Here is a 25,344-nt window from a genome sequence, read left to right as displayed (position 1 = left end):
AGACAAATAAAATTGATGCACCACTTCAAAAACCAACTAAAGCTTTTTAATTTCTTAAAGCTTTTCTAATCAATCTAATAAATCACAAAGTCAAGCAAAAAACAAAAGTTAGCATCTTGTTATATTTAATAATTTTCCTCACACTTTTAATAGCAATTGAAAGACTATAAATGCGTACTTTTGGATTAGCATAGCAACCAAAAAGGCTTTACTTTTACACCAACAAAGAGAATGCCTTTATTATAAAGAAGCGTAGGACTTTTTTGCAAAACACTAAGGCATATTTGAAAATAAGAATTCAAATATTTAAAGGTTTCTCATTTTTTGTTTAGTTTAAAACATTTAAAACAATACATTTTGTCACATTTTAAACCACAATATTTGCAGAAACATATCTACAATTTCATAAAGGCCATAGATCACAAAAGTAATACATATAAAATTTCATAAACTTAAAAGAGTGGAAGTTATCCTTTGCATCAACACAGGTTGAACATTTCTTTTATGAACATTTCATGGCAAATCTATTATTGCATCGGCCACCCTCAAGTATATAAACTTCCGTCCGTTTGCTCCATGTGGCTTATTGTTTTGCCATTGTGCCATCCAGCATTAGCACCCCATAATTGTGAATAGGTTCTGCAACTGTGAAAGTGAAACTCACCATGAATAAAAGATGACAATGGTGCATTCATTGTGCAAATCACTTTTATATTAGTATCTATATTTTTGCTTAAAGGATCAGACAATGATGTTTTCCCCAAAAATTTATTATATATGAGAGTGACAATAAGAGATCCCGCAAAGAAAAGATGAACAACTACACTAAACTAAATTAAATACAGAGACAGTTCCAAAATTCAAAGAGAACAACTTCAAGAAACATACACTAAAAAATGACCCTTCTATTAATACAAATCTGATCACGAAAGAACATCACAAACATCAAATTTAATATTCAGTATTTAGTGTCTACATGAAAAACAAAAGTTTTATGAGGCAAAATGCTCATTAAAAGTTAAAACTATGTTTGCTAGAAAACATAAAAAATGAAATATTCATTTCCATGTGTGTACATTTATCTCTCTCAAAGTGAAAGGATCACAGGATTGTTTGAAAGAATTTATTCTTTCTCAAGACATACTACCAATAATGATGCAGAAAGAGACAATAGAGAATAAAGGAGAAAAAAGGGTAAATATTTGGCATTAGTATTACTACTCAAACTGATGAACATGGACATCTACCTATTTTAAAGCCTCAATTTTCAGTTCTCTACAGAAGTGAAATATATAAATAAATTAGTAAACATCTTTCCTATTAGTAAAGTATTTCCTTTTACCCATAAACAAAAAATAAATCAATAAACAAACTTTTCCCTAAATTAACTACATAGATTACAAATACTCATGAGTCACAGTGCTCTAGGCATAGCTTCTAAAATAGACAAAACCTCAACCACAAAATCTGGGTTGGTCCCATCTTGTAGTTTCTAAATTGTTCAAAATGATCTTTCAAATATCTCATTCTATCACCAACAAAGCCCATCAACAGAATTCCTCTACCAACCCAATTAATTAAATAAAGCAGTACAAATTCTGTTTGCTTCAACGTTTTGGTCAAAATTAAATATTTTTTTTAAAATGTAAAACTCATTGCTTGTCTTCAAAACTTAAATCTTTCAAAACTGATAAATCGCAGAGAGAAGGAAAAAAAAAAAGGAACTGAAATTTCCCAAGAAATACAGACTTACACAGAACATAACCCACATAGAAATCCAATCTACACAATCATATGTAGAAAAAACTCTCAAAAATAATCAGAAAATACCCAAAAAATCAAAGAAAAACTGACCTCCTTACATAGATAAGCAGAGTGTTTATGACATTGTAATTGGGTCATAGCAAAACAAATACTTGAAATTATATTATAATCTCACAGATTAGAGAGGCTTTTGACTAAATAGTTACAGTGTTGGAGAGGTTTGTAATCTTCAAGAATCATAAGAAATATAAGGAACAGAGGGGTTGCAAATTTAGGAATAGAAGGGAGAAAGGGTCTGATGTGGTGGTCGTGAAACCAAGAGATGAAGGTTTAATGTAAAAGAAGAGTCTGACGAAAGGGTAGCACATTTAGGGAAGGAAAACAATTTGGCTATTTGACCTTCGCAGTTGTTGTGGACTTTTCTTGTCATAATAAGTGGAGATTACTTGCCTCCTGAGTAATTAGGTATGAGACATCCAAATGCAATCTCCTCAAGTTTCTTGGGCATCACCAAATTGACAAAGTGAATCAAATTACAATATGAACAATTCAATGTTACAGGGAAATAAACTTTACTTTGAACTTTAAAACTAAATCCACTTTTTTCTCCTTAATTAAACAAATATTGTATGACAATAAGATCCAAATCCAAATTTGTCTTTTGTGGTGACAAAATTCTGCAATTCACGTTTCCAATGCTTCTTCAACAAAAAAAAAAAAAAAAACCATTCATGGACAATTAAAATCAATGTGAGTTCCTGCATACAAATTCAGGCATAACTTCAATGTTATTTTTTGCTAATAAGTAATAACCCACAACCTCCTATTCTTCTTTTCTCTCTCTCTCTAGTTTAAGGTTTATGTGGTTTTGGCTCCAGAAAAAAAAGCTGAGACCAGTCCGGCTTGTTTCATTAGCTTTCTCATTAGGTTTTAAAAAAAATGTAAAATTGTGAACTAAAACTCAAAATTCCTTGGTTTGATATATATATATATATATATATATACATACATACAGTTGATGAATAGGAAAGCAAAATAAAAAGGGAAAGAAAACACAAAGCATTTTTAATATTTATTTTAAAATACCTAGAAAGCCAAAGTTTTGCAACTTGATTGACACTTCTTGAAGTTTCCTAAAACTACCCTAAAAGCTGTGGAAACTCATTTTCCACAAACCACTATATAAAGGAATCTCAAAGCACTATTCCAAAAAAACCAATCCAATGCAAGCCTAGCAAATAAAAAAATTCGGAAATCCTAGAGCACATCTGTCTATAATCTGATTTTTATCTTGTCTTCAAAACTTATCTGTCAATCTTGACTAATTTTGTAACTTCAAGTTCAAACCTCAAATATGCAATTCAATCTGATTTCCAAGTGAAGATCCTCATGGGGAAAATCTAATGGTTCTAAATCAAAACTTACCATTCTAAAAAGTATAAGGCCAATTGCACAAAAAAGCTTTGCATAAAGGAGTAATAGATTACTTTTGATTTGTCAAGAATAATGCTATAAGAAATTGTAAATGCATCCATATATCAATAATCCACTTTCTCATATGCTTTGACACCAAATGGTCTTATTTAACTTAATTTCACATCACTAACCCAATGCAAGTTCACCAAAGGCCACAAAATATGTATATGAAAATCAATAGTTTTAATACTTTTTTGTCAATAAAACTTGAGCAAAATTTTAAAAACCTACTAATATGAACTCACGCACAATAAACATAAATATTGTGGTAAACTTATATAATCTCTCAAATTAAACCCTCCAATATATAATTAAACCGCAGTCCAAATAACTATCAAACACCAACCATTTAATTTAGTCCTGCAACTTAAAGATCTGATTCCAGCTACTCTTTGCCCTCAAGATCCAATCTTTCAAAACCCAAATCACTTTTTAGACAAGTTCATACAATCACTTGAATCTTCATTACTTATAACCACTAAAACCCTGTCAGAGTTCTTTTCTTCTAATGTGAGCTAAAAAAACCACATGAGAAAGATTTTAGAGAAGGGGAAATTTCAAACAATAAAAAGTAGTCCCTTTCTCATAGTAGTAGTAATAATAATAATAATAATACACTATCAATACTTACTTTAGAATGATCAAGCTTGTGGATTGGGTAGAGATTTTCTTTAGTAGTCCACTTCTTTACCAAGTTACCATCATCTATCAAATATAGAGAGGTCAAGAAAAATTTAGCTGACTAACCACCAGGGAATGTTGAACCACTAAGCTGTCCTTAGCAATGGAATTGAACGTGTGGTGACCCACTATGCTTTAACGGATAATCAAAGCCATTCATCAACCAAAAAAAAAATAAAAAAATTTAATTTGGAATTTTTTTAATTAATGTTTCACTTTTTAATTGTGAACATGACAAATTTTTAGATCGGTGTTTTTTCCTATGTGTCACAACATCATTAATTGTAGGAAAGCGAAAAAAGAATTTCTATGTTTTTTCCTATGAATTCAAAATTCAGGGGAAAGCAAAAAAAGAAATACAAATCTAACAAAAAAAATGCCAAATAAAAATCAAATGTAACCTAAATACAAAAATCAATAAAACATAAATCAATTCAAATTTCAGGGGCAAACAAAAAAGTACAAATCTAACAAAAATCTTCCAAACAAAACAAAATCTAACCAATACAATAGTTGACAAAACATAACTCAAGAATTTGAAAAAAAAAAAGGGAAATTAGGGTAATAGGTGGCCAAACCTTAAATCTTGATTGAGTAATTCTTTTTGCAGAAGACCCAACGGTTTTATCTGGCACAAAAAAATAGTATTCTGCTATTGGAGAAAAAGATGGAAGAGAAACGAAAAATTTAATTGGGAAGATGGAATATAATTATATCAAAACACTAACACGTTTAGAATTTATTTATATATAAAAAAATAAAAAAATAAAAAATAAAATAAAAAAGAGCACTCCCACACTGCCACAATTCTACACTCCCACCCAAAAAATAGACTCCAATTCCCACGTTTAGACCTAAGAAAAGAAAAAGAGGAAAAAATAAAAATAAAAACCCAATCCCTAATTTAACTCCAATACCCCAAACTAAAGCATTCTTACCCAGATACCTTAATCAAAATCAAATTTAATCCAAACACCTAAATCGATATCAATCCGACCAAAATAATCAAATCTAAATAATAATTAATCCATAAATTTTAACAATGAAAAAAAAAAAAAAAAATTACCAGTGGAGTTACAGGAGTTTGATGGTGGTGGAAGATCGGACTTTTGCGGGCATACGGCTTAGTGAACTCCCTCTCTCTATCCCAGTCTTTTTTCTTTTGATTTGTACCGAAACGATTATCCCTCTTACGAACTCTATCTCACGATTTGGGTTTGCGTATTAGAGAGTGGCAGCGTGAAGAAAAACGGATGATGGTGGCAGATTTACTCTCTCCCCAATCCCCACTCCGTGCCTTTTACCGTTCTGCCTAGGCTTTTGATTTCATCGCCTCTCTCTTTCTTTTCTTCTGTCTCCGTGTACTCATCGCCTCTCTCTGTCTCTATCGTGGTGTACATTTAAGTTTAACCGGTTAAATTTTTTTTTTTTTATTACTTATAATGTGAGGCTTTTAAACGGTGTTGCAGCGTTACCAACCAATATAATGTATCGCTTTTTTAAGTCATACGTGTCAGAATTTTAGACAGCCATTTTTCCTAACGTGGCAGCACGTGGTTAAAGGCTTCTGCTATTATATATAGTATATTAAATATCACTAGTCGCTAACCCGTGCGATGCACGGAAAAGCTATTATGTATGTAGATGTTAACAATTATTTGTCTCTTCCTCTTTGATTGTTTATTAAGATTCTAGCCTCAGAATTTTCTATCCTTGATATAAAACATTAAATTACATAATGAAAAATATAAATCAAACTTAAATTAAAATTAAAATTAAGATTCCAATTCTTAACATCCTTAATTATCCAATAAATATATGAAACACAAATTTAAAGAACTACTTAATTAATATTTGAAATAAATTGAAAGCCAACTTTAAAGTATTATTTGTATTTTCTTCATTTGTTGCTTCACAGTAGCCACTGAATAACTCCTTTTATTTTCCTTGATTACAGATGTTGGTGTGAGTTGTACATTGCTTTCAACATCAACTTTTTGAAACTTTGTAGAATCACCATCTTATTGTCACATTCATTTGAAATACCATTGATGTAAGCCTGTCAATAGAATAGGTTGAGAAATCTATTACAGCATATAGAAGTGAAATATAAAATTTGTAATTTTGCTAATTAAACCAAACATAAAACGAAGTTTAAGATAACAAAGAAACTGAAATATGAAATCACATTCCAATTTCAAATTCTTTCTAGAAACACATTACCAATAAATATGCAAGAAACAATACAGAATAAAGGAGAAGACTGGTAAATACCTGGCTTTTCTCATCTTGCTGTCGTATTAAGAGTCTTACACAGATAAGGATCCACAGTCCAAATAACCCAGATAAAAAATTGCCAAATACCTATCTACAAAACAATAAAATCCAATTTTCAACCAACATTCAAGAAACATTAATAGAATAGAACAAATTAAATAAACCAACTGTAGTCGAAAAAGAACTACAAATGCAGAGGAAAAAAGTACAACAAAAGCATTTAGAACATAAAAATCATCCAAGTCACAGTTAGGAATGGCTAAACACTTCCTATCAATCACACAGGTAATACTTCCCTTCATACCAAATACAATTGAGGGTTGCTACTAAATTTGGGAGCTAAAGTAAAAAGTTCAGTCCAACACATAGAGGAGAGTCCTAGTAATCTAATCATTATTGATTCTGAATATGATGGCAACAATGTCAAAGGAATTCAAATGAAGATCATCCAAGGCACACACACACACACATTCAATATGTTCTACATATTCGCTAAGAAATTTAAACAAACACATAGAGAACACACACACATTCAATATGTTCTACATATTCGCTGAGAAATTTAAACAAACACATAGAGAACAAACACAAAGATAACCAAGACAAAACCCTCAAACCCACATTGCTCCTTTTATAGAACTTGACATACGAAACAGAAAATTGGTTATATCATAGGTGCTAAAAAGTACTTAATACAGAAAGTTATTTAAAAACAATGCAGAAAGTTATTCAAAACAATGCAGATTTTATGAAATAGTGCAGTGTAGTGCAGATTTTTATGAAACAGTGCAGTGCAAATTTTGGTTGTAAAAAAAAATGCAGATTTTAGATGAAAAATAGTGCATATTTTATGTAGAAAAATAGTGCAGAAAAATAACGTTTTGAAGAAGAAAACTTTTTAACAAATTGGATCCATAGACCAAATTTTACACATAGAGAACAAACACAAAGATAACCAAGACAAAACCTTCAAACCCACATTACTCCTTTTATAGCACTTGACATACGAAACCTAATTTATTTAGATTCGAATGCATGTTAGAAACAAAAATCCCAAAGCCAAAACCTATTAGTAAAATCACATACCAACCAATACAACAAATTAAATCATAGGAACAAATAACAGCGCTCCTTTTATAGAACTTGACATAAATAAAATAAAATAGAATAAAATAAATCCTAAAGCCAAAGCCTATTAGTAAAATCACCTATCAAACTATACAAATTTTAAGCCGTGAATTGTGATTGTAACAAATAATCTCTAAAAAAACACTATTTATAATATAGGGTTCTGTATTTGCCAACATACTTGAAAAATGTAGAGGTCCATGGGTAGGAAGTATCGGAATTTGGGGGAGAAATAATTTGGCGGAGATATTAAAAGTCACAAACCAAAACAATGCAGAATTAAAACCTTTTATATAGACAGCAATGCATCAACCACACACTACTAACACTAAAAGAAAATTACACAATTAACTTTTCATATATACATTACTAATTAAATTCACACACATGCTCAATGTTTCGGTATCATATTTCACTAAACAATCAATGAGTAAAATAAGAAACATAGAAATATGATACACATCAACATTGATGTAATAAACTAAAAAAAATAGAACTAACATAGTGATGGCAATGCAAGAATACACAGAAGGTTCATTTCACTTATAAATGGCCTCGCTAAATGGTCAACAACAGAAGAGACATATGACAGAGAAAGCACAAGATTAAAGCTATTACAAAAGAAAATGAGCATTTTGAACTTACCAGTTACCAGTACTGCCCAAAAACAATGTAAAGTATGAAAAATCAGCAGATCCAAAGAGAATATATATTGGAAACTTAATTGGATTAGGAATCTCTCCACTTATGACTATCAACCTTAGCATCAAAACTTCTCTCTTCTTGTATCCATCTGGGTTGGAAGAAACACAATGAGAAAGAAACATAAATCTTGCATACTTTCATGAGTTGGAGGACCCTAAAATCATCATTAACATATATCACAAATTACAATGAGAAAGAAACATTGTTAAATCTACATTGAAAATTTAAACACTGCCAAAATTCAAACATTTTTTTAGGGTTGAGTTATTGTTTTTTATAATTATAGTTGTCGGATGCTTTGGCTAGGTAATTTGACACATTGATTTGAACTTAAAGCATCTCTTGAAATAGCCACCACTATAGAAGGATCTTATAAATTATGGAGAAACAAAGACTTAAATTTTTTTTTTTTCAATCAATTAAACAAATAAATGCATACCTAATAAAATCAATCTAAACCATGATATACGGTTGAGTACAAAATCAAGGAAGACAATAAGCAAACAATTTTATATTTGAGAATTAAAAAAGAATCTACTAAATTGAATTGATTATAGATTATAACTAAGCTTTCTTAGTCCATTAGTTATTCACTGATAAACACAATCCAAAACAAACTTGGACTATGTTAAGGTCAAAAGCTATCTTTATAAGCCATGCCTCCAAGCCAGGCATTTTGTCGAACACTTTGAGGATGATGGGGTTGGCCTCTTTTCTCTTCTCATGCAATGAAGAACTATTAGAACTACGGGTTTCCATTATTTATTAAACAATCTAAAATTAGAAAAAGAGAGATAGAGATAGACCTGGTGATACCAACGGTGACAACCGAAAAGGCAACCACACTTCTGCTAGGATTCAGTTGGCGTTGGGACTGAGTAATTGGCATCATCATCATTACCTGAAACTGAAACTCAAAAAATAAGATTTAGAGAAAATCGTAGAGAAAGAATTTCTTGAGAAGTAGATCAATCAAATAGGAAAGAGAATGACATAGGGGGAATTATTTAACCTAATCAGCTCTGTGGTTGAATCTGTCCATGGAGAAAAGAGGCTGAGAGTGGAGACCAAGGAAACTCCTGCATAGGCCTAGCACGTTGGCTGCCTTAGGTATAGGGTTTGCTTTGGGGAAGAATATAGGAGATACAGATTGATGATTAAATTTGGTTTCCAAGGGAAGTGAGAAGAGAAGGTTTTAGGGAAGGTTTTAGAGAAGAGAGAGGAGAAGAAGATGGCGTTTGGGATTGAAATTCAGAGTTGGGTTTTGGGGAGAAAGGTAGAGAAAGAGAGAGAGAGAGGATTCGGTGTAGGGTTTATGGGTATCGGGTTTGCTTTTTATGATTTTGGAAAAATATTTTGGGCTTCTTATTATTATTTTTTATAATTTAATTAATGTTTTTTTAAATATAATTAATGCTGATGTGGAAAATTGTGGGAGTTTCAAAAGTTTTGGTTTTATATATATATATATATATATATATAGATTATGTTATTTTTTTTAAAGAATCCCTCCCATTTTGAATTCCTCTCCAACCAAAATCAAAATGACGACGTAGTCATTGGAGGGTATTTTGAGATAAAATCGATGGATTTGTCTAAGTTCGATGAATGAGATTAGGGACTTGTCTTTCTCCAAACTTGACTAATGACTTGTGCTTCTAGAGAATGAGATTGATTTGGGCTTCCACTACTAGACATCAATGCCTTTAAGTTGTTTTGTTCATTGTCTTTAAGCAAAAGATTAGGGGGGGGGGGGGGGAAACCATATTTGATTGGTAGATTCTTGAACAAGTTAGTAGGCCAAACAATTTAATTGCGGTTTGAAGGCTATGATTGTTTTTCTACTTATTTTGGGTTTAAAAAAATAAATTGGTGGGTAATTCTTGGAAAAGTTATTCCAATCAACAAATTCAATTGTTAAAACCATGACTTAAAGCAACTGTTATTTGTTGTAAAGAGTAGGTATAATATTAGTAATCTACAAAGAGAATAAATTATAAGATCTAAGATTTTTGTTATTTGTAAAAAAAAATTAAGAAGCTTTTGTATTTTATAAATATAAAATAAAAGGAGAAGTACTTAGTGCTACATTATTTTATTTTAATATACAAAAAATGGGATTAGAGCAATTGCATCAATTCTTGTAAAAAATTCCGTTTATTTTACAAAAAGAAACTACTTTTTTTATTTTACACCATCACTTTTACAGAGTACCCACATCAGTCCATCTATCATACATTCTGTGGTTGCACGATTTTCCCGGCCCAAATTCGATTGATCAGGCCCTGGCCCAAAGCGCAACCCACAATAAATATTTGTAGAGGATGGGTCAAAGAACTTGGTCTCAGTGAGTCTATTCGGTCTGATATATGGATAGCATTGTTGTAGAAAATGAAAACACCAGGATGGATCTCTCACGTGTAAGTTTATTTCTTCAGTTCCTCATACAGAATTTTTCGTCCCCTTCTTTGAGGGACTCCACTACATTATATAGTTCCCTTCCTCTCATCTTAACCTTACACCTGTTGATCATCTAAGCATCTACTTGAGTGCCTGTCCCATCAGACGCCCTCATCTCTCCCCATGTGAGTTGCAGAGGCCAAGGCGGTACTGTTCAGGGGTCATTTCCTCATTAATGCGGCCAAGAGAGTGGTTGGGGCGCAATTAATGTGGTGGTAGCTCTCCCTGGGATATTTTGGATTTTATTCATTTTATATGTTGAGAGGGTGAACTGAGTTGGCTGGGGAGAGTTCCCCGTCTGGACTTCGTGACGTCCGAGGAGGAGTTGCTCCTCGGAAAGGTTGCCTCCTCGTTATTGGGATTGAATAGTGCTTCATGTGTGGTTTCTCTTCGAGCAGGACGCTCCTCGGACGGGCCTGATTTTGGAGTAGCCCATTATTTCTAGGCCGGGCCCCACAATAGCCCCTCAAAACTCCGGTTTCTATCTCATTCTGAGGAGGAGAAAACGGGGTTTTGATGTTTGGGAGAGGACGGAAATAAGGAGAGCGTGTGGCGCGCGTGCGGTCCGTTACTTTTGACGCGCTACAATTTACGAGGCGCGGCCATTAATTTTTGGAGGCGTTATGTTCCCTCATCCAACGGTGTGGCGTAGATCGAACGGCCATCGTTTATTCTCGCGTTTTTAGGCAGGAGCGATCTTTTCTCTCACGTCCTGGCTATATAAGACGTCAGAGGGGTGCAGTTTCTTCTTTTCATCTGCATTTCGTAAACCTCAGAGGACTCCAGAGAACCCCATCGAATCCCAGAGATATACCAGCACTTGCGTCCGTTACGCCACCGTAGCCGTTTTCTGTGAAGCGTTTCGTCCACGAGAGATTTCTAGGCGTCCCGTCGAGCGTTTTGCGGAAGTACCGGTACGTTTTGTTCATCTCGCCGTTTCAATTCCCTCCTCGGACTCTACTTTTCTTCTTAGTTTTTACTTTTGTTTCCCCAGTTCAGTTCTGATGGGTAGATTTGAGAAATTAGTAAAAACTTCAGCCGCTATGGAAGCCTTTAGGGCAAAATACCACATTCCCCCGGGGGTTGGGCTGCGGTACTGTCCTCTTGAAGGAGTATTGACAGATAGGCGTGAGGGAGAAGTCGTTATCCCCATGATTGCTTTCATAGAGGGAGGGATGACACTTCCCATGCGTAGGATTACAAGAGAGTACTTGTTCAACCATAGGTTGACGCCATATCAGTGTGCCCCGAATATGTTCAAGATTCTAGGCTGTGTAGATGTCTTAAACGAGCGGATGAATCTGGGCCTTACTTGGCACGATGTGGCTTATCTGTACGAATGTCATCGCCTCGGGGATGAGGGGTATTATCTTAAATCCCGGAACGAGGACGTTAGGTTGATCTCTTGTCTCCCAATATCCAATAAGACAGTGAAGAATGATTTCCTTATTGCTTCTGGGGAGTGGTTCGACGGTATTCATTGTCCAACTCGGGCAGGAAACCCAGGTGCGGCGTCTCTAGGATCGGTCCCTTTTGTAATAGGATTTAGCATTGAGGGGTTACATTTTTTGCTTTCCTTATAATTGGAAGATTTCGTGAACTAATCCCCTTTTCCTTGATTGTTTGCAGATAAAATTCACGTCGCCCCTCGGCTAAACTTTGTGAACGTGCTAGCGTTGAACTACCTTCTTAGGTCGGAGATCTACATTTTCGAGGACGGGCAGTTGTGTGCTGCCCATCTGGTTCTGGGCTATCAACCTCTGAGCAACTCTTTCCAGGCTATTGGTCACGCCATAAGGGCTGGTAGTCCGAGGTTGGCTAGGATTGACGTGTCTAGGGACGGGTTCCTAGCTGAACACGATCTGCCACCAGTTGTGCTGCCCGGTGTTAGAGATCCCTACTTGGCAGAGCAGCTACCTCCGCCAAACGAGCCTGGTGCTGCCGTTCAGGTTGAAGAGGAAGCTGAATCATCTCGTCTTTCCCTTGAGGCAGAGATAGACGAGTTTTATTTTGAGGAGGAAGTTCAGCAGACCCCCCTGGTGGAACTTTCCGATCCTGAAGGAGAGCGGGACTGACATTCTGCAGTTGGTGTTCCTTCCATCGTTATCTGTTCGGACGATACTTCGGGCGAAGAGATAGAGCCCATAGCAGGAAAAGGAAAAACTCTGAAAGAATTGATGGCCTCCCGAGGGAAAGGCCAGTCGTCAAAAGGACAGTCATCGAAAGGGCAGTCCTCGAAGGCACCAACTCCACCACAGGGCAAGACCTTCCCTCCTGTGGCTCCTACGGACACCTCGGAGCTTGGCCTTAAGGTTAATCCCAACCTAAAGAAGAAAAGGCCGGCCGACACTCCTGAGGAGGGCGAGGTGGTTGCCCAGCCGACCAAGCAGCAAAAGACCACTCGCGCGCCAAGGAGCAGAAGGGGCAACTCCTCGGAGAGTCGGGACGAGGAGAATCTTGCGGAGGTACGTGCTGCCCCGCGTGTATGGGGCCCTAGGTTGGAGTTGGATGGGGTGGCCATCCCCTACAATGCTTCGATCCGAGAGTACAACCGAGGCCGGGCGGGATACGTGGCCGAGGCCTTAGAGCAGCCCCTACTCCTTCCTCGGGATATGGAGGCTTATAGGCGGTTCTCTCAGCCTGAGATTTTCCTATCCCTTAAAAGGGATCTCACGATGGTAAGTGTAAGGACACGATTCCTTTGCGACCCACTAACATTTTTGGGCTCACACAATAAAGGTCCCTCACAATATGATTTGTAGAAAGTGGGCTTGAAAAGCTAGCCGCTGGTCAAGGGGCGATGCCCGATCATGGCTTTAGAGGAATTCATGTAAAAAAAGGAGTTGGGGTTGAACATTTAAGCCCTAAGGTGTCGCGCCCTATGGCATGGATCTCCTCGGAGTTGATCCAAGGACTATTGAGGCCTTCTCCCGGTTACCCCACGACGGACTTTCTTCAGTGAAGTCCGGAGTCGTTGAGAGGTTCTTCCCCATGTAATCTCTCTCTTTTTCAGGTGGGATGGGCCTTCCTTCAGATTTACTTACTTTCTTATTTTATACTAGCTTGCATTCGTTGTCCTTCGTCCACGTGTAGGGTCAATCTTTACAAAAACTGACATTTGTCCCATCAGTCCAATCCCAGAATTGTTGGGGATGGTTTGATAAAGCTGCAGGGTACGGCTCCGTCAGGCGCTGGGTCTTATCTGGAAGGGTAGTAAGGATAACTTCCCCAAGATATTTTGGATCTCCTTACAAATTCGTCCCTATACCAGTTTTGCCCCTGTATTCCGATGGGATTCTGGATCTGCCGAGGACTAAACTGTCTTCGGCTGCCTCCCAAAAACTGTTTTGGGCTCTGTATTGTAGAGCTTGGGCCACAGCTCTCCTCGGATTGGGCCTTCGGATCTTCCAGGAGCAACTGGGCTTGGCCCTTAAATTATTGGGCCCCACAGTAAGTAATCCTTTTACTGTTTCATTGATCTATTTGACCTTGTTAGATTAAAGCAATCTTGCTTCGTTTGTAGATTACTCAGCAGGTATTCGTGGCTGAGGAATTTTACCGCGGCAACAGTAGTCGGGCTGAGGTCGAGACCCAGGCGCGGGCGGAGGTGGAGAAAACCTTGGGGTCCCTCCAGCACGATTACGCTGAACTCATGGACAAGTTCAAGGAGTCGGAGAACCGGCGCAAATCTGCAGATGCTGGTTTGAAGAATGCTGAGGCCCAGGCGGAGGACCAGCGCAAGGAGCTGTTTGCGACCCAAATCAACCTCGCCACCGAGAAACAGGCAGTGCAGGACCTCAAGACTGCTCTGCAAAAGGTCGAGGATGAGTTGCTGCGGGTCAAAGAGGAGGCCCAACTGATCCGAGAGGCCACAGAGGCTGAGAAGAGTGCCGCTCGCCAGCTCGGGGCCGAAGAGACGGAGGCTAGGCTATCCGAGGAGATCCCCGAGGTGTGCAGGGATTACTGCAGTATTTCATGGGCTCATGCTCTCGATGCTACAGGAGTTCCTGTGGATTCAGCGCTAAGACTGCCCGAGAACATCTTCTATCCTCAAGAGATCCGAGAGAAGCTTGATGACGCCCAAATGGCTTCAGAGCAGGATTTGGTGACGCCTGATGCTGTCCTTGTGCCCGATATGGCGAAGGATCCCGTCGCAGACTCTACCATCGAGGTTCCGCCTCCTCAGCTCGAGCAGAAAGAAGATCCTCCTGCTGAGGCTTAGCCTTCTAGGCTTTTGATCTTTGTTTTTTTGTTTTTTTTTTTTTTTTGATCGAGAGTCGTCCTGTTTTCCCATTCTTTTGTAAGGACCTCTCCTTCTAATGTACTCGGAATATTAATATAAAATGTTCGTTTTGCTCACTATGGATGCACGTCAAGAGCGCTCTTCTTTGAACATTTGCAACTATGTAGATACAGATAAACGGTCAAAATAAAATGGGTTTTTGGGCTGCGCATCTGAGAGTTGCGATGGTGCCAGACTGCGCGCACGTATTAAAATGATTTCCTTTAAGTAATAATCTCCCAATCTATCATAAGCCATAATTTCCCCCAAGTCTGTGGTCCGAGGAGCCATGCAGGACTTAGGTTCTGTTTAAAGCTATGAATAGTTGTCTTAAGTATTAATTTCCCCTTAGTCTGTGGTCCGTGGAGCCATGCAGGACTAGGTTCTGTTTAAAACTTATGAGTAATAATTTCCCAATCTATCATAAGCCATAATTTCCCCCAAGTCTGTGGTCCGAGGAGCCATGCAGGACTTAGGTTCTGTTTAAAGCTATGAATAGTTGTTTTAAGTATTAATTTCCCCTTAGTCTGTGGTCCGTGGAGCCATGCAGGACTAGGTTCTGTTTAAAACTTATGAGTAATAATTTCCCCCAAGTCTGTGGTCCGAGGAGCCATGCAGGACTTGGGTTCTGTTTAAAACTATGAATAGTTGCCTTAAGTATTAATTTCCCCTTAGTCTGTGGTCCGTGGAGCCATGCAGGACTAGGTTCTGTTTAAAACTTATGAGTAGTTGCCTTAAGTATTAATTTCCCCTTAGTCTGTGGTCCGTGGAGCCATACAGGACTAGGTTCTGTTTAAAACTTATGAGTAATAATTTCCCCCAAGTCTGTGGTCCGAGGAGCCATGCAGGACTTGGGTTCTGTTTAAAACTATGAATAGTTGCCTTAAGTATTAATTTCCCCTTAGTCTGTGGTCCGTGGAGCCATGCAGGACTAGGTTCTGTTTAAAACTTATGAGTAATAATTTCCCCCAAGTCTGTGGTCCGAGGAGCCATGCAGGACTCAGGTTCTATTTAAAACTATGAATAGTTGCCTTAAGTATTAATTTCCCCTTAGTCTGTGGTCCGTGGAGCCATGCAGGACTAGGTTCTGTTTAAAACTTATGAGTAATAATTTCCCTCAAGTCTGTGGTCCAAGGAGTCATGCAGGACTTGGGTTCTGTTTAAAATTATGAATAGTTGCCTTAAGTATTAATTTCCCCTTAGTCTGTGGTCCGTGGAGCCATGCAGGACTAGGTTCTGTTTAAAACTTATGAGTAATAATTTCCCCCAAGTCTGTGGTCCGAGGAGCCATGCAGGACTTGGGTTCTGTTTAAAACTATGAATAGTTGCCTTAAGTATTAATTTCCCCTTAGTATGTGGTCCGTGGAGCCATGCAGGACTAGGTTCTGTTTAAAACTTATGAGTAATTGCCTTAAGTATTAATTTCCCCTTAGTCTGTGGTCCGTGGAGCCATGCAGGACTAGGTTCTGTTTAAAACTTATGAGTAATAATTTCCCCCAAGTATGTGGTCCGAGGAGCCATGCAGGACTCGGGTTCTGTTTAAAACTATGAATAGTTGCCTTAAGTATTAATTTCCCCTTAGTCTGTGGTCCGTGGAGCAATGCAGGACTAGGTTCTGTTTAAAACTTATGAGTAATAATTTCCCCCAAGTCTGTGGTCCGAGGAGCCATGCAGGACTCGGGTTCTGTTTAAAACTATGAATAGTTGCCTTAAGTATTAATTTCCCCTTAGTCTGTGGTCCGTGGAGCCATGCAGGACTAGGTTCTGTTTAAAACTTATGAGTAATAATTTCCCCCAAGTCTGTGGTCCGAGGAGCCATGCAGGACTTGGGTTCTGTTTAAAACTATGAATAGTTGCCTTAAGTATTAATTTCCCCTTAGTCTGTGGTCCGTGGAGCCATGCAGGACTAGGTTCTGTTTAAAACTTATGAGTAATAATTTCCCCCAAGTCTGTGGTCCGAGGAGCCATGCAGGACTTGGGTTCTGTTTAAAACTGAATAGTTGCCTTAAGTATTAATTTCCCCTTAGTCTGTGGTCCGTGGAGCCATGCAGGACTAGGTTCTGTTTAAAACTTATGAGTAATAATTTCCCCCAAGTCTGTGGTCCGAGGAGCCATGCAGGACTTGGGTTCTGTTTAAAACTATGAATAGTTGTCAGTAGCCCAGCAAGCAGCGGATAATCATGAAAGAAAACGTATGCTAAGCCATTCTCATTAATAATAATATCTTCTGAGGTTATTTACATTCCATGGTCGAGGTACAGCTTTTTCATCTAAATCTTCTAGGTAGTAGGCGCCTATTCCGGCCACGGATGTGACACGGTATGGTCCCTCCCAATTGGGCCCCAACTTGCCCCATGAGGGGTTCTTTGCGCTGCCAAGAATCTTCCTCATTACGAGATCACCTGGCCCCAGAGGCCGTGGTTTGACGTTAGCATCATACCCTTGTCTCAGCTTCTGGTGATAATAGGCCACGTGAATCATCGCTTTTTCCCTTCTTTCTTCGGCTAGGTCCAGACTCCGTTCCAATAACTCGTCGTTATCGCTTGGGGTAAACGATCTAGACCTCAGTGTGGGAAAGTTGTTCTCTATCGGGAGCACGGCCTCAGCCCCGTAAGTCATCGAGAAGGGGGTTTCACCGGTCGATCGTCGCGGCGTCGTCCGATAAGTCCATAAGACATGGGGGAGTTCTTCTACCCATCTCCCCTTCGCCTCGTCCAACCTCTTCTTCAGTCCGTTCACTATGACCTTGTTCACGGCTTCGACCTGTCCATTTCCCTGAGGGTAGGCGGGGGTGGAATATCGGTTGATGATTCCAAACTCGCGGCAATACTCCCTAAAGTTTTTACTGTCGAACTGCAGACCATTGTCGGAAATGAGTGTACGCGGAGTCCCGAAGCGGGTGATGATATTCTTCCAGATGAATTTTTGGGCGTCCACGTCCCTAATGTTGGCCAATGGTTCAGCCTCCACCCATTTAGTGAAGTAGTCTGTTCCGACTATTATGTATCGCTTGTTCCCTGCGGCCTTGGGGAAGGGTCCAACTAGATCAAGGCCCCATTGTGCGAACGGCCATGGACTCGAGAGGGGGTTGAGAACTCCTCCGGGTTGGTGGATATTCGGGGCGAATCTTTGGCACTGATCGCACTTCTTAGCGTATTCTTGGGCCTCTCTCTGCATGTTCGGCCACTAATACCCTTGGGTAAGTGCCCTGTGCGCCAGTGATCTCCCTCCGGTATGACTTCCATAAATCCCTTCGTGTAACTCCTCAAGTAGAGATTCGGATTCTTCTGGGTGTACGCAGAGTAGGTACGGTCCAGAATAGGAGCGCCGATATAGTTTGTGGTCCTCTGACAGCCAAAACCGAGGAGCATTCCTTCGTATCTTCTCGGCTTCCAATTTTTCTTCCGGCAAGACGTCGTTTTGAAGGAAGTTCTTTATGGGATCCATCCAGCTGTGACTCTTGCTGATCTGATGGACTCTGGCAGGGCCTCTGCTGATGGGACTTGCCTGGGCTAGATCTTCAACCAGGATCACTCGCGACAGATTATGTGTCGAGGACGTGGCGAGAGTGGCCAGCGAGTCCGCATGGGTGTTGACACTCCTGGAAATGTGTGTCAGATTGAAGGACTCAAAATTCGTCTGCAGCCGCTTGACTTGTCCCAGATACTCTTGCATCCTAGTATCTCGGGCTTCCAGCTCACCCATCACCTGTCCGACTACCAGTCTGGAGTCCAAGAACGCTTCTATTATTCTTCCACCCAACTTTTGAACCATCGTCATCCCTTGAAGTAAGGCTTCGTATTCGGCTTCATTGTTCGTAGCCGAGAATCCGAGCCTTAATGATTTTTCAATGGCAGCACCGTCCGGGGATATTAAAACTATTCCAACTCCTGACCCTCTCTAGTTGGCTGCGCCATCTACGTAGACCTTCCAATGCGTGTTCCTCCCTGTGGAAATCGCACTAACCGACTTTCCATCCATGTCCCTCTTCTCGGTTGTTGTTTCTATGGAGGGCTCAGCAAACTCCGCTACCAAGTCTGCGAGGACCTGTCCTTTGATGGAGGATCTGGGCATATATTTTATATTAAAGGCTCCCAAGAGCGCACTCCACATGGCGATCCTTCCTGTATAGTCAGCGCTTCGAAGCACAGCTCGGAGAGGAAGCTGAGTCAGAACGATGACCATGTGCGCCTGAAAGTAATGAGGAAGTTTTCGGGTTGCATGCACTATTGCCAGAATTGCCTTTTCTAAAGGTAGGTATCGCACCTCGGCCTCATGTAGTGATTTGCTCACATAGTACACCGGTCGCTGCACCCCATTATCATCCCGTATCAGTACCAGGCTTATAGCGTGGGGAGCTACGGCGATGTAGGCAAACAGCACCTCATCTGCCTCAGGGCTGGACATGATGGGTGGTCGGGACAGGTAGTCTTTAAGTTGCTGGAAAGCTTGAACGCAATCCTCCGACCATGCAAACTCTTTCCACTTGTTTATTAGGAGGTAGAAAGGCCGACATCGATCTGCCGATCTCGATATGAACCGGTTCAACGCCGCAATCATACCAGTGAGCTTCTGTACTTCCTTCGGATTCCGAGGAGCCTGTAGGCCGTTAATGGCTTTGATTTGATCGGGACTTACTTCTATTTCCCTGTGGGTGACCATATACCCTAGGAATTTCCCAGACCCGACCCCGAAGGAACATTTGGAGGCATTCAGCCGCAACCGGTGCTCCCTTAATATGGTGAAGATTGTTCCGAGGTCCTTCACGTGCTCGGACGCCCTTCTACTCTTGACGATCATATCGTCTATATAAACCTCAATGATCTTGCCCAGTTGTGGTTCAAACATTCGAGTCATCATTCTTTGGTAGGTTGAGCCTGCGTTCTTTAGCCCAAACGGCATCACCTTGTAATGATAGTTTCCGATGGGCGTCATGAAAGCCGTTTTCTCTTGGTCCTCTAGCGCAAGGGGTATCTGATGATAGCCTTGGAAGGCGTCCAGGAAGCTCATTCGAGGGTGCCCCACGGTTGCATCCACCAATCGATCAATTCGGGGTAGGGGGAATGGGTCCTTTGGGCACGCCTTGTTCAGGTCCGTGAAGTCTACGCAGACCCTCCATTTCCCTGTCTTCTTCTTTACCACCACAGTGTTTGCCAGCCACTCTGGGTAGAAGACCTCTTTGATAGCCTCCGCTCTTTTTAGCTTTGCCACCTCGTCTTTTACGGCACTAGCATGTTCCTTTGAAGGGCGTCGGGGTGGCTGCTTCTTCGAAGTGGAAGAGGGGTTGACGTTCAGGTGGTGACAAATAAGGCTAGGATCGACGCCCGGGGCGTCGTAGGCGTCCCATGCGAACACGTCGACATTTCCTCTAAGAAATCTGACCAGTTCCTCCTTTTCTTGAGGGGGCAATTCCGAGCCGACCAGAAAGAACTTCTCCGGGTCGTCGTTGACAGCGATTTTATCTAAACTTTCACACCCTATCTCCTCGGCCAGTCCGTCGTCTTGCTCTGCCGAGGCGGCTGATTGCTATAAACTTTCAGGGGTCGAGGACTCGGCATGGGGCCGATGTAAGACGGCCACCATACACTGCCTGGATACGGCCTGATCTCCTCGGATCTCTTCCACTTGTCCTTTGGATGGGTATTTCACCTTCTGATGAAGTGTGGAGGTTACGGCTTCCAGGGCGTGGATCCATGGCCTGGCGACTATCGCGGTGTAGGGTGAGTAAGCGTCGACGACGATAAAATTCACCTCCACCACCTCCGCCCCAGTCTGTACGGGTAGTCGGATTTGTCCTTTTGGCGTAACCATTCTTCCCTTGAAGCTAAGTAGGGGGGAGTCATAAACTGCCAAATCTTCTGGCTTCAGGTTCAGCCCCTTGTATAGATCAGGGTACATTATCTCTACTGCACTTCCCGAATCCACCAACACCATTTTCACGTCAAAACCCCCAATCCTCAGAGTGACCACCAAGGCATCATCGTGAGGTTGAATAATTCCTCTCTTATCCTCATCTGAGAACCCCAGTATCAAAGAGTTTCCCTTTTTTGACCTTTTGTGTTCCCTCTGCCTGCTCCGGAGGGGAGCCGATCAACAGCTAACACCCTGGGGATGGGTGGTCCCGTTCTTCCTGGTGCGGCGAGGATGACATGTATTGTCCCGGTGGGTGGTCTTAAGGTCACGTCCTTTCGAGGCTCTTGTGTTGCTTGGCTGGTGTGGCCACTCGACGGGTGCAGCAGGTGACGTAACTTTCCTTCTCGGACCAATTGATCCAGATGATTCCACAGATTCCTGCAGTCCTCAGTAGTGTGCCCATGGTCTTGATGATAGTGGCAGTACAGGTTCTGGTTACGTTTGGAAGGTTCTCCAGCCATCTTTCCCGGCCACCTGAAATAGGGCTCATCTCTTACTTTCTCCAGTACCTGTTATACGGGCTCTCTGAATACGGCATTCACCGTTTGCGGGTTACTCTGCCCAGCCTGTCGCGAAAAATCTCTCCTTGGCTGACCATGGTTGTGCCGTTCCGACCTGAAATCATTTGCTTTGGGGTGGATAACCTTCTCCTTCCCCCTCCCTTGCAGCTGATCTTCCTCCACTCTTTTGTACTTGTCTATCCTATCCCTCAACTGATCAACGTTGGCAACCGGTTTACCAGTGAGGGATTTCCTTAAGTCACGGTTGGTGGGGAGGCCGCTTTTGAATGTGCTGATAGCGACAGCGTCGTGGTTATCATCCAGATCATTATATACTTCCCAGTATCTATCGGAGTATGCTTTCAGAGTCTCTCCCTCGTGCATGGACAAGGACAATAGCGAACCGAGGGGCCTGGGGACTCTGGTGTTGGTGATAAAGCGAGAGCAGAAATCCCGAGTGAGCTGCTTGTAAGAGCTTATGGAATTTGTCTTCAAGCCGTTGAACCACCTCATCGCCATTGATCCCAAGCTGGACGGGAAGATTTTACACATAAGGGCCTCATTTTGCGAGTATATTGCCATCTTTTGGTTAAATTGACTCACATGCTCTACCGGGTCTGATCGACCGCTATAGATGGCGAATGCTGGTTGGTTGAACCGTCGAGGCAGCTCAGCCCCTTCAATTCTATACGTGAAGGGGGACCTTGAAACCTGATCCAACGCCTTCTTCATGGCGTCGTTTCCCGAACCCTTACTAGATGTGCTCTCATACTTCCGCACAGGGCGTGGTTCCTTTTCGTAGGTAAAGGTTTCGCTTGGGGGGGTCCTTGACCTCCGTCGGTAACTCACATCCTCCGCATTAGAGGACTTGTCTGAGTCTGAAGGAGATCGCCTTCGCTGTGCTCGTCGTAGCTTCCTCTTCAGATCATCTATCTCTCGCTGCATGGCCTGGTGACTATTTCGCTTCTGGGACACGTGACTACCTATCTGAGTGTGACTCTGGCTTGTCCGGATAGTATGCGCACTTCCCTCACGATTTCCCCTGTGGCCTGGGTTGACGGGGTTATTTTGCCTCTGGGACTCGGCGGGTTGTGTCTGTTGGGAGTCAGCCTGGTGAGGATTCTCCTGGTGCGGACCTAGTTCTGCCATGCTTGACCGTTGTGCTAGCTGATGCTCTAGTTCTTCCCACAGACGGCGCCAATTGTGGTTGCACGATTTTCCCGGCCCAAATTCGATTGATCAGGCCCTGGCCCAAAGCGCAACCCACAATAAATATTTGTAGAGGATGGGTCAAAGAACTTGGTCTCAGTGAGTCTATTCGGTCTGATATATGGATAGCATTGTTGTAGAAAATGAAAACACCAGGATGGATCTCTCACGTGTAAGTTTATTTCTTCAGTTCCTCATACAGAATTTTTCGTCCCCTTCTTTGAGGGACTCCACTACATTATATAGTTCCCTTCCTCTCATCTCAACCTTACACCTGTTGATCATCTAAGCATCTACTTGAGTGCCTGTCCCATCAGACGCCCTCATCTCTCCCCATGTGAGTTGCAGAGGCCAAGACGGTACTGTTCAGGGGTCATTTCCTCATTAATGCGGCCAAGAGGGTGGTTGGGGCGCAATTAATGTGGTGGTAGCTCTCCCTGGGATATTTTGGATTTTATTCATTTTATATGTTGAGAGGGTGAACTGAGTTGGCTGGGGAGAGTTCCCCGTCTGGACTTCGTGACGTCCGAGGAGGAGTTGCTCCTCGGAAAGGTTGCCTTCTCATTATTGGGATTGAATAGTGCTTCATGTGTGGTTTCTCTTCGGGCAGGACGCTCCTCGGATGGGCCTGATTTTGGAGTAGCCCATTATTTCTGGGCCGGGCCCCACACATTCTATTTTATATAGATAATATTTTTTTATTCTTATTTTAATATTATTTTATTTAAATAATAAAATATCTCTTTATCTCTTTATCTAATTTCTCACATGTCTCCTCCTCAAACTCTTCACCTCTCTTTATCCCTAACCCACAAACTCATCCCTTGAACTCTCCGCCTCTCTTATCTCTCAGATCCATCATCTCTCTCCCTCTCAGCTACATCATCTCTCCATCAAATTTCTCTTCTCAGTTTTCTCTCATCCATCATCTCTCTCATCTTCCATTGAGTTTGCTCTCACAAGCAAAGCCCAGCCCGGCCTAGCCTATCGACGATAGATCTGGTGGCAATAGCAACGTCGGCAATGATATTGGCAAGGTGATATTGGTAGCAACAACATTGGGTTTAGGATGGGTTTTCCGATGGGTTTGAGTTGATTTGAGTTGGGTTTGGTATGGTTTTAGGTTGATTTTGGTTTTTCAACTAGTGGTGCTAGGTTGTAGTAAGGGTGGTGGTTGGGTGTTGCTGGGTTGGTGGTTGCATCTTCTTCTTCTTTTGTCAAGAGTTATAAACGTTGGGGGGAAAAATAGAGAATCTGATAATAACTATCAACTGGGGTGAGAGAAAATAATAAAAAACTAATTTATGCACAGTTACAGTAACCATGCATATTTACACGGTTACTGTAACATCTTTGTATATTTACAAAGGTTTAGAAAGACTAATGAAGGTGTTTTTTTTGGTTATATTGTGCAAATTTTTGCACTTTTTGTATTTTGTAATGACTGATGCAATTGCTCTTAAGTTTCCAAACCAATGAGCCTAAGACCCATGAATTATGTGGGGATTAGTGCTACATTATTTAAAGTATTATTTTCCAAAATAAGAGCATTCACATCCATGAAATATAAAATGAAAAAAGTGGTCAATCTTGCACATTTAATTCCAAAATTCTCTTGCATAAGTTAGCTAAACTTGTGAAAATATACACTATTATGTAATTTTGTATTTAATATTTTATTAATTTATCTTTTTTAGTCTATTTTCCTCATATGTGTCTCTTCCCCAATTCCCCTCACTTTTTTTTACCATCTCTCTCTCTCTCTCTCTCTCCATTTAAATAAGACAACATTTTTGCAAATCACCTACCACCGCCCAACTACCATCACCACAACCCATTACAACACTCTCTCCATTTAAACAAGACAACATTTTTGCAAATCACCTACCATCGCCCAACTTCCATCACCACAACCCATTACAACACATGATATTCCAATCATAAAAATCAACCCAAAACAAAGGAAAATCAAATCCCAGATCAACCTTAAATCAAAAAACCCAAATCCATCAATAGAAAACCAAAAATCAAACCTTCAACGGAAAACCTACAACCCAGCACCACCTAACCACCACCACCACCATTACCCACTACAACACATGATCTTTTGTAGAGGCCTTTTTTGCGTATTGTGTGTTGGGCTGAGCTGCCTCCTGCGGTAATGGGTCTGAATGTTTCTGAGTAAGGGAGTTGGGGCCGGTCCAATTGTAACTCAACTTGGGCCGGTTTGTGCACAAACTATGCCTCGTCTGCCAGGAGTAGGCTTATGGCAAGCAGAACTGTTTTAGATGAGTTACGGCAGATAGATATAATAATAATAGCAAAATAGAGTACTCTGACTATTTAAATAAAATGGCCAAGTAATCCCTACTTATAAAACATGATTACAATCATAATAATGTCATTTACAGAGAAAGTAAAGGAGAAAGAAGATAATATGAACTAATAAAAAATGGGCATAAATTAAGTTTTAAGTTTGGTCTGCCGAAGCAAAAACAAAGAGGGGAGAACGCCTCCTCTCAATGCAAATAATCTCCCGGGAAAGGATCCTGCCGTGGGGATTAATGGTTTTGAGGGAGTCGGACCTGAATGGTTATTGCCCAAAGGAATCCTTGTTACATTTTGGAAGAGAGCAGGATTTGAAGGGGGAGAGAGGGAAACCAATCTACTGGTGCATGCCCATTGTACTATCTCTTTTTTTTTTTTTTTCAATTTCCTCTCTTTTCTTCTCTGTTTTCTTTCTTATCTTTTTTTCTTTTCTTTTACTCTGTTTTCTTTTTTACTCTGTGAATACTCTGTTTTTTGATCCTTTTCTCAGGGCACGGCAAGGGCCCTTTTATAGTGCCTGCTGTGGCCAATGTTTTATCACTTTGCCCCTTAACCGCCTTTGTCTGGTCTGGGCGTACTTGCCGACCACCAAGTTTGTGTGACACTCACCCTTGCCAAATA

General features: G+C 40.7%; 1 long non-coding RNA gene across 1 annotated transcript; it reads right to left on the bottom strand.

Annotated features, from left to right (window-relative positions):
• Positions 1-422: 422 nt before the first annotated feature.
• On the bottom strand, positions 423-5,328 carry LOC115988198. The gene is made up of 3 exons (XR_004091378.1): positions 4,988-5,328; positions 3,872-3,945; positions 423-645 (listed from the first exon to the last, which is right to left on the bottom strand). It is a non-coding gene; the product is annotated as an uncharacterized LOC115988198 (long non-coding RNA).
• Between the last annotated feature and the right edge of the window lie 20,016 nt (positions 5,329-25,344).

The sequence above is a fragment of the Quercus lobata genome, chromosome 1 (assembly GCF_001633185.2).
Source record: "Quercus lobata isolate SW786 chromosome 1, ValleyOak3.0 Primary Assembly, whole genome shotgun sequence".
NCBI lineage: Eukaryota > Viridiplantae > Streptophyta > Magnoliopsida > Fagales > Fagaceae > Quercus > Quercus lobata.
Note: the sequence above shows the minus strand (reverse complement) of the source record. Positions and strands in the feature narration are given on the sequence as shown.